At 46.9% G+C, this 13,445-nt stretch overlaps 1 protein-coding gene and 1 long non-coding RNA gene across 3 annotated transcripts in view; one reads left to right on the forward strand and one right to left on the reverse strand.

Annotated features, from left to right (window-relative positions):
• LOC135818069 (uncharacterized) overlaps window positions 1-13,445 on the reverse strand; it is a 159,346-nt gene that overhangs the window by 34,621 nt on the left and 111,280 nt on the right. The gene's annotated exons all lie outside the window — the stretch shown is intronic.
• On the forward strand, window positions 7,180-9,516 carry LOC135816675 (uncharacterized). The gene is made up of 2 exons (XR_010553454.1): window positions 7,180-7,711; window positions 8,960-9,516. It is a non-coding gene; the product is annotated as an uncharacterized LOC135816675 (long non-coding RNA).

Here is a 13,445-nt window from a genome sequence, read left to right on the forward strand (position 1 = left end):
GGATTTAATTGAGCAGCACTGTACTTTCCAGGGTATATTTTAAACTGAACACTTTACTGAAATCATCTCACCACTGTCCTTGACTGCGGGCTCCACAACTGTCATTGGCATTTCGGGCATTGGCTTCTCAAGATCAGCAAGCTCTGCGGTCTGGAGAGAATCAACGAAACAAAGCAATGTGGTATGCAGACAAAGAAAATTAATTACACCAGCCAATCACCCATCCCTTTACTATAGACTTGTACAGGACTGAAAATGATGAAGTCAGAACTCAACAGATAACCAGATAACGACTTCAGGGGGATCCACTCCGGCCATAGCAAAATACATATCTGACAGGTAGACCCTCATTGTGTCAAGTGCAGGTGTACTGAATTGAATTCAGTGCCAGAAGTTGGTCCCCACTACTAGGGGGGGGGGGGGGGTTGGGGTTGGGAGCGGTCCAGTCAGTTTGGGCAGATTTGTCACCCTACGGAGAAGGAAACAACTCAAATGTGCATGGATCCATACAAAACTAGATACAATTGGATCGTAAATTCAGTGCTGTCATGACCCTGGCCTGGTTGTGGTATAGGACTTGCAAGCCCCATTGCATTTGTCAACATCAATTCCTAATGCTTCTATTGCTATTGTTTTCTATCTGCAAAATACAGTTTCTCTATTTTTCAGGGAGATTTGGCACTCCGATTTCGGGAATCCAGCACTATAGAGAAATGTATGCGGCGGAAGTAAATTCTCAAAGATTTGTGTTTAATCAGTCCTGGTGATGTCCTAGATAGGACATCACGGAACCCAGCATGCCCCAGCATACATACTATGCTGTTCCCATAGTAATCGTGACACGTGACTCAAAACTTTGTGTCGCGTCCGAGGAAGATGAATATGTCGCACTCAAAACAAACGCAACGAAGGCCTTTCGTCTCAAAAGTAATTAGTTGTCGTTCTCCTGATGGCTGTCTCAAGCGAGTCGAGATTCGTATCTTGCCTCTTGCCTTCACGAATTTTATTTTCCTCGTTGTGGAGTTCGCCTGGACAAAGGAACTGGCAAGCGAATCGTTTTGGTTGCATTGAAAATTGCAAGTGCACAAGAGGATTGGCGAAGCAATTTGTGTTTGCACTTTCAGCAGAGCAGTAGCTGCTGCAGTAGTAGAGCAGTAGCTGCTGCTGCGATAAAGTTTTTGCTTTCGCCATTGGTTTCAGGCAGCAGAAGGATCTGGTTGCATTGAAAATTGCAAGTGCACAAGAGGATTGGCGAAGCAATTTGTGTTCGCACTTTCAGCAGAGCAGTAGCTGCTGCTGCGATAAAGTTTTTGCTTTCGCCATTGGTTTCAGGCAGCAGAAGGATCTGGCTGAAAGCGATGGCGATACGTCCATGACCACCACGTCCTGGGTTGATATCCAAGAAAGACCGTCCAAGGTCCAGTTTTAGCCAAGAGCTGTCGTATCCAAGAAATCAAAAACGCCAACAGCAAGCTTTGGCTAAACAATATCTTCCAGGCAGTAATTTACGGGCCTAGCGCCTGCTGCCTCGTCTTCGTCCTCTGCATGACCAGGTTTGGGGCGAAATGAACGCACGGGGCAAAACATTCAAAATTAGAACCAATCGTTTCCAAAGAAGCGCCGTGTGGCTACGAGAAACCCCACATGAAATCCCCAAACGAAAACGGCCATTCGGTCGGGTATTCGATGGCGAATCGAATATACACTACCTCAATCCCCGCCGATCTCTGATATTCTCCGCCTATTCCCTCAAACTTGACCAATTCGGAAAGAAATCCATCGCCATTACGATCGTTCATCCTCCACATACATTCAGAAATGCTCACGCAGCACTTCTTTTCATCGCGTGTGCGCGACCGACGCTTCCATGACAACTCTGGGACAGGTAACCAATCAGACTCATTCAGAGTGCGATGTCCTGGATAGGACATCTCCCCGACTGATAATGGGCTTGTTGAAACAGTTCTCAAAGATTTGTGTATAATGGGCTTGTTGAAACAGTTCTCAAAGGTTTGTGTATAATGGGCTTGTTGAAACAGTTCTCAAAGATTTGTGTATAATGGGCTTGTTGAAACAGTTCTCAAAGATTTGTGTATAATGGGCTTGTTGAAACAGTTCTCAAAGATTTGTGTATAATGGGCTTGTTGAAACAGTTCTCAAAGATTTGTGTATAATGGGCTTGTTGAAACAGTTCTCAAAGATTTGTGTATAATGGGCTTGTTGAAACAGTTCTCGAAAAACCTATTAAGAATCATTACAGTCATGTACCTGCATGCCAGTGCCTCTCGTCACAAGCAAGTGGTTGTCATGGAAACAGCAAACCCTGAGCCAGCGAGTGCATGCTGTATTGTGCAATATTACCTACACTGGTTTGGGTTAGAGTACAGTGTGATTGTTTGGTGTGGGAGCCGGTAGATTTAAAAACACTTCCAGATCAGGGCAACTGATATAAAAAGATTGCCCTGGCTCAGGCCAGCACTTTCCTGACATGTACTGGCCTGGTACATACTCTCAGGATGGCTGTATGCTGAGTCGAATGGTCTTGGTCCGTGGAAGCTGAAATGCTCCATTCCTTCTGTATTCCCAATCGAACTCGTCACTCCACCGAAACTGGGTGACTGCGCCCTACTAGATGGGGATTTGTATGCAAAATGTCACTAAAAGCGCCATTTTGTTCCTATAAAAGCACTGATGACCACGATTGGCCCATAGGTTGTAGTCTTTTGGACGCTGCGTCGACTGGTTTTGGTCCGAAAAGGCCCCGATGCAGCGTTCGTCCCTTATTCCCAATCGAACACGGTTGAACAAGCGGCCACGTGCTAATGCGTACACCAGTCACCTGGTCACCGTGCCTGCAGGCAACAACTTACAGCCTGTATAAGCACGTTCCTATCACTCGACCTGTACCTTTGAACCTTTGTAGTCTGCAGGCTCGGTGACCAGGCGACTGGTGTATGCACGAGCACGTGACCACTTACTCAACCGTGTTCGATTGGGAATATGGGCCCAACGCTGCATCGCAGCCTTTTCAGACCAAAACCAGTCGACTCAGCGTCCAAAAGACTACAACATAATTTTTGGGCTAATCTCGGTCAGCCGTGTTTTATAAGAACGAAGTGGCACTTTTAGTGACAAAATCCCACCTAGTAGGGCGCAGTCACCCAGTTTCGGTGGAAGTGACGAGTTTGATTGGGAATAAAGTAGGAAGGGAGCATCTCAGCTTTCTCGGACCAAGACCATTCGACTCAGCATCCCGAAGACTACAACATGTGAAAATTTGATTTTACAGTATACTTCCCATTTAACAGTTATGACTTCTGTTTACCTGTATGTCTTCGACAAAGCATGGCCAGTAGTGCCGTACATCACTGATATCCACTGATGGACGTGCTCCGATTGTACAGCGTGGACGCAATCCTTCCACCAATGGAGCAAAGTGTTGACAGCCAATCTCCACACAAGACTTCTGCTTGTGTTTGCGACACGCATCTCGGCTGAATGAGCACGGACAGCGAACAGCTCTGCCAAACTCCACATGAGTCAGCGAGAATGCCTTCAGCTTGTCAAGCTCTGACTCCAGGTACGGTAGAAGCTCGTGACAAAGCTTGATAGCTTCAGACTCATCCTCACTTGCAGCAGCTCCAATGCCAGCGGACTCAACTGACTTTCCCCCACTGGTAGCAGCAACAGAAGGAGCACTGGCGATTGAAGACTTAGCAGTTGGTCGAGCATCAACAGGAATCTCCAGTGACAGGCGAATGCCATGCTGGAAGTATCGCATGACTAACCAGAAACGATCCTTCACCAGAATACGTGCCGATGTGTGATAAAGGATTGGATCCACCTTTGGACTGTAGCGTTGCATACACCTCACAACACCACACCAGAACAGGGTTTGTGGAAAGTAACGATCTGCACCACTATACAGGTACATAGCTGGACTTGGCTTGCCTTTGCTCACTTCGTCTTGAAGACGAGCAACTCGCTCCACCAGAGCTGGTACAAAGAACTTGCGAGTCGTCACCTCCTTCCTCTGACCAGGCACGCTCACAGTTGTCTTGGTGTTGTAGAACAGGGCAAAGTGTTCACCCATCTCAAACAGGAAATCACGCTGTTCTTCTGTGGCCGTGTAGCGTGATGTCATGCGATTGTGCTGTGACCAGCGGTGCATGGCAAGACTTTCCAGGAGGATGCCACTCTGTGTCAGCAAGTCGTATTGTGGACGTAGACGCTTGCTCTGCAAATCCTTTGGTTCAGGACAGAAGAGCAGCGACATAGTCTTCAGAACCCAGTGGATGTCAATGATCACACGATCACGAAGACGGGCATTGTGAACAAAGTGAAGCACATGACCAAGACCATGGTGGAACTTCACCATCTCCTGGAAATCGGACTCAGAATCATCACTGGAGATGCTACCAACAGCAATAGCTAAGCGACGTAGCTCTTCAACCGATAACCATGGTCGTTCAAACGATTTTGCAATGTGCCCAATGGAAATGGTCACAGGAAGCCAGCGGATTGGTATTGGAACATTGAACTGATGCTGCAGCTGCTGGATGATGTCTTGCCGTAGCTGAACAACTGCTGGGTCTTCCGGATCTTTACCAGCTCGTGTGTTGTCCACAAATACCACCTTGTCGATGTTGTTGGCGTATGCTTTTCCCTCTGCATTGGCCCATATGTACTTCTTTATCTCTTCAGTTGCCTTCTTCCTTGCTTCTGGATTCTTTGGTAACTTGTCCACGTGTGTGCCAATGGCAAACACGGGTACGTTGTCGCTGTCTCCAATGACCTCGTGGATAGCGTTGAACCATGTCTCCATGACATCAAAGTTCGTCTGCTCCAGGTTGTTGGAAAGCGGCAGTTCCTCACCATCTACACCAAACGTCGGCTTCGCTCTGGCCTGGAGCTTCTTTGAGGCATCAAAGACGACAGCATATGCACACCGATCACAGGCCAGGACCATGTGTTGGATCGCTGCAAACAGCTTCTGGCCTGCAAAGTCCCAGACATCCATAAAAGTGAAATCCTTGAAATGTTCTGCAGTGAAAACTTCGCTTTTGCCTGTCCGCAGATCTTCAATGAAGCTTTCGAACTTCAATGTTGCTGAGTTGATTTCCGTCTGTAGTTGCTGGACATCTTGCTCTGGTGTTTCTTCTTTCAGCGCAGTCATAGGTGAAATCTCTGGCTTGGATGCAGGGGAAACATTTTGGGAGTCCATAGTTTCAGATGAACTGGTAGCAGATTGAGCAGAGTACCCGGTATCGGTGGTGTCATCAGGTTGCCTGAGAGAAGATTCACCCACACTGGCTGTATTCACTTGCTCAGCCTCAGTAACAAAGGATGGCGATGCTACGGGTGTTGATGTCGTTGAGGATGTGGACCTGGCATTCTGCGAGATCTCTACGCTTGGTTGTCTCAGTGCTGCTGCTTTCCGTTTCTGTTTCTCTTGTCCAACAGCTCTGTGCGTCAGGGCCAACTGCTGCTGGTAAGAATTTTCAGCTTGCTTCCATTCATACTGTAACCCTTGCTTCTCGATCGTGCATATCACCTTCTCCAGCTCCACACCGATAGTACTATCGAATTGGGACATGAATGCTTGACGCAGGAGGGATCGCAGGAAGCTGCTCTTGCCTGTGCGGCCCGGCCCGCACATTATCAGGCGCCCGTACGGTATCAGCTGGACACCTTCCTTGATCAGTTCACTGAGAGCTGCTGCGTACTGGCCATTATCAGCTGCACAATATATACACATACACCAGAACAAAGCACAATACAATCATGTGATTTAGATATCAGGAAGAAGTCATTAAAGAAAATGGGAAGGATATGTTCACGATGAATTGGGTTTAACTAGCCTACAACACCCGGAATAATCCTATTTCATCACCAGAATTTCAACATGAACAGTTTAGCAGGACCATTTGAGCACAAGCATTTCATTGGAATTTAACTGACTGCTATGCATTTGAGCAAATTAACCCTTAGAAGAGGATGGTTTTTTTAAAGCCTTATGCACGTTGTACAGATACACAACATCCCGTAGAATCTCGTAGAATCACGCAGACCCGGTTGGGTATGAAAGGGGAAGTTAAGCCTTAAATCAATTTTCACCAGTTGTAGTCTTCGGGGTGCTGAGTCGAATGGTCTTGGTCCGAGGAAGCTGAGACGCTCCCTTCCTTCTTTAATCCCAATCGAACTCGCGCACTTCCACCGAAACTGGGTGACTGCGCCCTACACGTGCTCGAGCGTACACCAGTCACCTGGTCACCATGCCTGCGGGCTTTTACTTGCAGCATGTTTGGACGAGCTTATGTCACTCGAGTTGAACCTTTGAACCTTTGAGTTGAGCCTTGGTGTGAAAGTCGTCGCCTGCTGGCATGGTAACCAGGTGACTGGTGGAGCACGTGACCGCTTGTTCAACCACGTTCGATTGGGAATAAGGGCCGAACGCTACATCGCAGCCTTTTCGGACCAAAACCAGTCGACTCAGCGTCCAAAAGACTACAACATATGGGCCAATCGCGGTCATCCGTGCTTTTATAAGAACGAAATGGCGCTTTTAGTGACATTTTGCATACAAATCCCCATCTAGTAGGACGCAGTCACCCAGTTTCGGTGGAAGTGCGCGAGTTCAATCGGGATTAAAGAAGGAAGGGAGCATCTCAGCTTCCTTGGACCAAGACCATTCAGCTCAGCACCCCGAAGACTACAACCGGCGACAATTTGATTTTAGGCTTAACTTCCCCTTAAAATGTGCACGACCCTATTGTGTTTACTACTATTTCCACTAAGAAATGGGCCCTGAAGGCATTTCTTACAACCCCCCGCCCCCCCCCCCCGACAAAGATGAAGAAGCTGGAAAAGCGAATGTTTTCCATTAATTATGATGCTAAAATTGGTGAAATGCGCATATATATCACACAGTGAACACCCAGCCGGGTCTGTACACACCTACGACCTTAGTACAGAACTTCATACATCTGTACAACGTGCATATCGTCTCAGTACTGATTCTCTTGAAGTTGCACCACATTCTCTGCACGCTACTGTTGTACCTGCGCCTGCACGTGTTATCTTTTCGTTGTAGCTGCTGCTGTATTTGTGTCTCTGTGTGTACATGTGGCTGCACGTGTTGTCTCTTCGTCGTAGCTGCTGCTGTATTTGTGTCTCTGTGCTGCTGACCCGTACAAGCTGCTGCGCTGCATTGTTGCTGACCCGTACATGCTGCTGCGCTGCTTTGTTGTTGACACGTGCACCTTTTTGTGCTGACGAGGGCACCAACTTTCTGATATCATGTTTTCCTTTTGCCATGTCAGTCGTCAGTTGTCAGACGTTCGTTGTCAGAGTCAGTTGTCCGACGTTCGTCGTCAGTTGTCCGACGGTCGTCGTCAGTTGTTAGACATTCGTTTTCAGTGTTGGTTCTTCTTTATGAGTTCCCCAGTCGCCTACTGAAATGAAGTAGAAGAAAAGCTCTCTAACAATTTGTACTGGCTCTCTGTTGTGTGGCGTGGCGAGGAGCGTAGAGGCAGTTCGTTCACGGTTTCAAACCCGTGACGACATTTGGCGCCCAACTAATCGAACCCACGACCCAGAAGCTCGTCCCTCTCCGGCCGGTGTTTTTCGTTTTCCTCTTCGCGTTCTCGCCATGGCTCCGCTTTGCTGCGTCTGTTCAACCCTTTCCTAGATCCTCGGAGCTCCTACTCAGGTGAGCATGCCTTTGTAATTGTCTGCTCTGCGTAATGTGTTGCCGTACCTTGTATTCGATTTGGAGTTTTGCGTCGGGTGACTCGGGTCCCTGCAGGAATTCCGTGGAACCTTGTTCTCTTGTGTTCGAGTGTGTACTCGTAGTGTAGTCTTGCTGCTCGTTGGAAGTTCGCCCCGTTGTGTTAGTTGTGTCGCTCTGACTACCCTGTACTGTACTGTTGTGTATGAAAAATTCAAATTTCTGTTCGTGCGCTACTCGTTCGAATCTGGAACTTGTGTTTGCATGTTCGTCGTGCATTCAGCATGGGTAGCTTTGATCTCGTCTTGTGTTGTGCACTTGTGCTTGTCACGGAGTTGCCGTCGGACTGCTCCGATAGTGTGACTGTGTCGCGTGATTTGTTTAGATGTCCACCTGAACGTTCTCGAGGTGCTGCCTCGTATGTAGTCGATCCATATTGTTTTGTTTCGTGTTTTTACCGTTTAAGTAGTAGTTTCTCCATGTTCTGTGTACATGGTGTAGAGCGTTGTCAGGCTCGGTCATGCACTGTCAACAAGGTAGGAAAGCTGTTGGCTTCCGGTTTGGTGGGAGGTGTGAACTTCATGTAGGATTCTCGTTTTTGATCCAGGTTGAATTTTTTTGTGAGCGTATGGTTTTGTAATAATTGTGTTTCGGCATGTGGGTTTCTCTAGTTCGTCTGGGTGGGCGTCTGATCATGGTGAGCCACGGTCTGCTTGGTGATCTGCAGGAATCCTGCGTTTTTTTTGTATCGGTTTGCCTTGCGGGTGTTATGGTTTCCGTGTGTTGCTGGTTAGCCCTTGTGCCTTCCAGTCAGTGCCTGACAGTTTTTTTCTTCGGTTTTTTTGGTTTTGCGAGCGGATGTACTATAAGTTCCGTGTTTTTCAGGTTCAATCCCTGTGGTTTTTTTCAGGTTCAATCCCTGTGGTTTTTTCAGGTTCAATCCCTGTGGTTTTTTCAGGTTCAATCCCTGTGGTTTTTTCAGGTTCGATCCCTGTGGGTTTTTTCAGGGTAGCGCCCTGTGGTTTTTCTTCATTATCTTTTTGCGTATTGGTAACCGATTTGTTTGTGTGTCCTCAATGGTGTCCTCACTGATTAATTGCTCCTGTTTCAGTCGACGTGTTCTTCCTGGCTGTTCTTCCCTTCCTTCGTGTGCTTTTCTGATTTTTGTGATGGCTGAGATGTTTGCGTCAGTCCTTCTCTCTTTCTGTGTGTGTCCTGTGATTCTCGGAGTTTCTGTAGCGCCATCGGTTTTCGGACAGCCGGCCAGTGTGCGTCCTGCTGCCCCAGTCTTCTTCTCGGCCGGTGCGTGCTGTTGGTCTCGCCGCTCCTGGAAGCGTCGCTGGGTCCGTCGGCATAACCTGTTTTCTCATGCATTTGTACTTTTGTTTTTGTCATGACTGGTGGATGGGTGGCATACTAGGTTGGTGCTGTTCTAAGAATAAAAGATCCAAAGGGACAAACACAGGTCGAACAGCTCGCCAGCCGGGATCCTTTGCAAAATCTGTTGCTTGCAGGTTCCGTTGATTGGTGCACAGTTTTGCGGGGCTCCCGACTGGTGTTAACCCTCCTGGCCTACTCGTCATGCGTTCAACAGTTGTGGCCCACCTCTTTTGTGTTTTATTGTCGCCTGTTTATGTTGCTTCATATTTCATTTCCCCTGTCTTTCTGTCTTCTTCTCCGGTCTGTCTTCTTCCGTTTTTTATACACTTCACTTTTGCTTCCATCCACAGGAGTGGATGTCTTTTTTTTGGTAGGGGATAGTGTTGTACCTGCGCCTGCACGTGTTATCTCTTCGTCGTAGCTGCTGCTGTATTTGTGTCTCTGTGTGTACATGTGGCTGCACGTGTTGTCTCTTCGTCGTAGCTGCTGCTGTATTTGTGTCTCTGTGCTGCTGACCCGTACATGCTGCTGCGCTGCTTTGTTGCTGACCCGTACATGCTGCTGCGCTGCTTTGTTGTTGACACGTGCACCTTTTTGTGCTGACGAGGGCACCAATTTCTGATATCATGTTTTCCTTTTGCCATGTCAGTCGTCAGTTGTCAGACGTTCGTTGTCAGAGTCAGTTGTCCGACGTTCGTCGTCAGTTGTCCGACGGTCGACGTCAGTTGTTAGACATTCGTTTCAAAGAGTCAGTGTTGGTTCTTCTTTATGAGTTCCCCAGTCGCCTACTGAAATGAAGTAGAAGAAAAGCTCTCTAACAATTTGTACTGGCTCTCTGTTGTGTGGCGTGGCGAGGAGCGTAGAGGCAGTTTGTTCACGGTTTCAAACCCGTGACGACACTACGTATCTGTGGTCATGCCCTGAGTGTCAGTGCAAAACATTTCCATAGCACTTCTTATCCTAGCACTGTTCAAACCAGTGTCTGCCAATCATGTGACACGTCTGCTGAAATCACATGCTCTGCGACATTTCTCATATCTATAATTTGATTATGTAGGGCAGTCTTCCCTTTCATACTGCCATTGATTCACCACAACAGAAAACTAAGTACATCAAGCAGACAGTTCTTCAGCAGCTCCAGTTACAATGCATAGGCCGTCCTCCCTTTCATACTGCCATTGTTTCACCACACCAGAATACCTAAGCTAGTCAAATCAGAACTGAGTTCTTTCACAGCTCCAGATACCATGGAAAGGCCGTCTCCATGCCGACATGACATGTCAACACCTCGTACATCTACCATAGCTGATTAACTGGTATCATGTAGGCTAGGTGTTCGTTGCTTAGTATACTGTCTTTGTGACTCTGTGTGTGTGTGTGTGTGTGTGTGTGTGTGTGTGTGTGTGTGTGTGTGTGTGTGTGTGTGTGTGTGTGTGTGTGTGTGTGTGTGTGTGTGTGTGTGTGTGTGTGTGTGTGTGTGTGTGTGTGTGTGTGTGTGTGTGTGTGTGAGCTGAAGACATACATGTACATCTAGACTACCATGTTTACATTCACCATTCAGCAACAGAAAATTTAACTACAGTAAAACCTGTGACTACCGACCACCCCTTGGTGCCAGCAAAAGCTGTCTTTAGTAGCAGGTGGTCTTTAGTTAGAGGTTTGCACCGTGCGACCATATATGGATCCCAGTATATGATCTGCATATCAAAATGCAGCTAATACAATTCCCCAGGACTTGCGCAATGCCATTCTTATTTCAGGTCAAACAACACTTGGAGAGAAAGACGGAGAGATGGAGAGAGAAGATTAAATTTTTTGCAGACATCAAATTCAGCTGCTACTTCTGAAGCCAGGAGTCAAACGTTCCCTGTGGAAGTTTCGTTTCGCGCTGGGCTTCAAATTCGTTCAAATTTGTTCATCCGATCAATCGTACCGACTATCCTTGTTGTGACTTCTCGATTGTTCGAACGCGATCCTTCAGCATCAGGACCTTGCGGTGCTGCTTTGTTTCTGGATTCCTTGACGCCATTGTCGATTCATTTGTATGACTGGGGTGACAGAGCTGCTCAGTCTTCGTTTGTCCTCCGAGTAGTAACATCGAGCAGAGAGCGCTTTCGATGCGCTCTCCAAGACGTTTCCTATCATGTTTATTCTTGACAGCGCTTGAAATACTGACAGGTGTAGTGCAGTCCACATATCGACTCCACAGTCAAAATGGCCTGCGCTCATTTGTTCAGCTGCAGTACCGAAAGATTCCTTTCAGGACCATGGAAAATCAGCAACATTTCAAGAAGGAGCTTCGAGCAACATTAAATTTTGATTTCCTACATCGCGGTCGCTAGTTACGGGTCAAAAATCGTCTTTGGGACAAGAAAAGGCGGTCGCTGGTCGCGTTCAGCAGGTAGTCGCTAGTCACAGTGCATTTTGAATGTGAGACCGTCCGTGCCTGGCCAAGTGGTCGGTAGTACCAGGCTGGTCGCTAGTAACGGTGGTCTTTAGTTACAGGTTTTACTGTACATAGCACATAGCACACAGCACTAAATACAACTACCCGGTACTCGGAATACAAGTCCTAGTCTACTGGCAGTAACCGTGGGTACAGACCAGAACAGTACCAGTAAAGGGCACATATGCATACCCTGGTCTACTTCAAGTCAACTCCGTGAGTTATGTGCACAGTGTAAGTTATGTACAAGTGCATGTACTTCGAAGTAGAAGTGCATGATCCTATGAAATTTTCACTGCTTTTTGGATGAATTGGGCAGACTACGTCGCATGAAAACAAGGTACAACCATGGTCTTACCGGTCATAAAGTGTGTGATGCCCCTGAGTGTGACACATAAATAGCAATGATCACTGCCCAATCAGGTTGCACTAACTTAACTGCGCGTCTTTCTCTCCCGCTGGTGTATTTTGGACTGACTTCGTGGGCACTCATTTCCACGGCGCTCTAATTCGCAGTGGGTTTTACTGTCAGGCTGGGATTTTCCTCGTTAACTCTATGGACGCTCAGTTTTGCCACACTGAGAAAGGTAGTCCTAATGTACAGGACGCTGTGATGCTTGTGCTGGAATGCTAGCGCTGAAAGGCTCGTGCTGATAAACTTTGAGGATGTATTTCCCTTAACTAGGGTTGTGCATTAATGGATGACCATTACATGGACAATACTAACCTCGAACTGTATCTCCTGGTCCTTCTCTCAATGCAATCACACCTTCATCATTCATCATTGATATCGCGGTACCTCCTGTATATGAAAATGAGATCGGAAGAATCACACAGAAATTTCTCTACGTGTATTGCTTGGATTGCCGGTACATTAACTTTAGTGACATTATGACATTACAAAACAATAATATGCTGGTGATTTCCACAAACATGACAGGCAGGTTTAAGGCTACTTTACTGTGCTATGAAATAGAGTTTTCGACTTTGGCGATCATTTCATCAGAACATGAGTTGCTCCCAACACTGAAGATAGCGCTTTCCCGCCGCCTTCGAAAGTTCAAGGGACTTCTTGTGTGATCTGGATGGCGGTTGTGAGTCAGTCAAGTGTCAAGTCAAGTCACCGGGAGAAAGTGCCATTATGATTAGGTATGGACGATTTCAATAAAATTCCTCATTTTCCTCACAATGGAAACCAAGGCTAGAACATAACGTATACTAAACAAATTGGAACACAGCAAATATCATTTAGAACATTTCTGCTGGTATAAGACAACTGTATTTTCATATAACCTTCAGCTGGTATGCACACTAATACAAAGACCAGCATCATCCATTGACCAGGATTCATCATCATGGACATTCTTTAACTTGCATCGCAGTCTTCAAATTGTCACTTACTATCTCTCTGTGACTCAATAGCCAAATTCAACAGTTGGACAAGACTACTCCCACCACATCCTGCCTCATGATCGGTCTTGATCCGTAAATCTTGTCCCAGTCGTTGAGTGAGCTCAGGGTGGTGCAAGACATAACAGAGAAACAGAAAGCTGTCCACTGGGTACAGTAAAGACGACCCAATTGCTGCTTGACAGCAAAGTGGAAGATCACGCACATGACAGGCCACCTCACATGCCGTTCGATAAGTGCGGATACACTCTTCATCCAGGTCGCCTTCTCCAAATAGTTCAGTGAGCACTATATCTGGTACAGTCGCTAGGTTGGCAATGATCTGTGGAATGTTGCTCTTGACAACCCTTGTGAAGAAATCTACAGACAGCGAATAATACACAAGAAAAACAGGACACATCATTCTAACCATTATGTGTGGTCCAATAGTGTGTGTGTATATGTGTGTATATGTGTGTATATGTGTGTGTGTGTGTGTGT

The sequence above is a fragment of the Sycon ciliatum genome, chromosome 5 (assembly GCF_964019385.1).
Source record: "Sycon ciliatum chromosome 5, ocSycCili1.1, whole genome shotgun sequence".
Taxonomy (NCBI): Eukaryota; Metazoa; Porifera; class Calcarea; order Leucosolenida; family Sycettidae; genus Sycon; species Sycon ciliatum.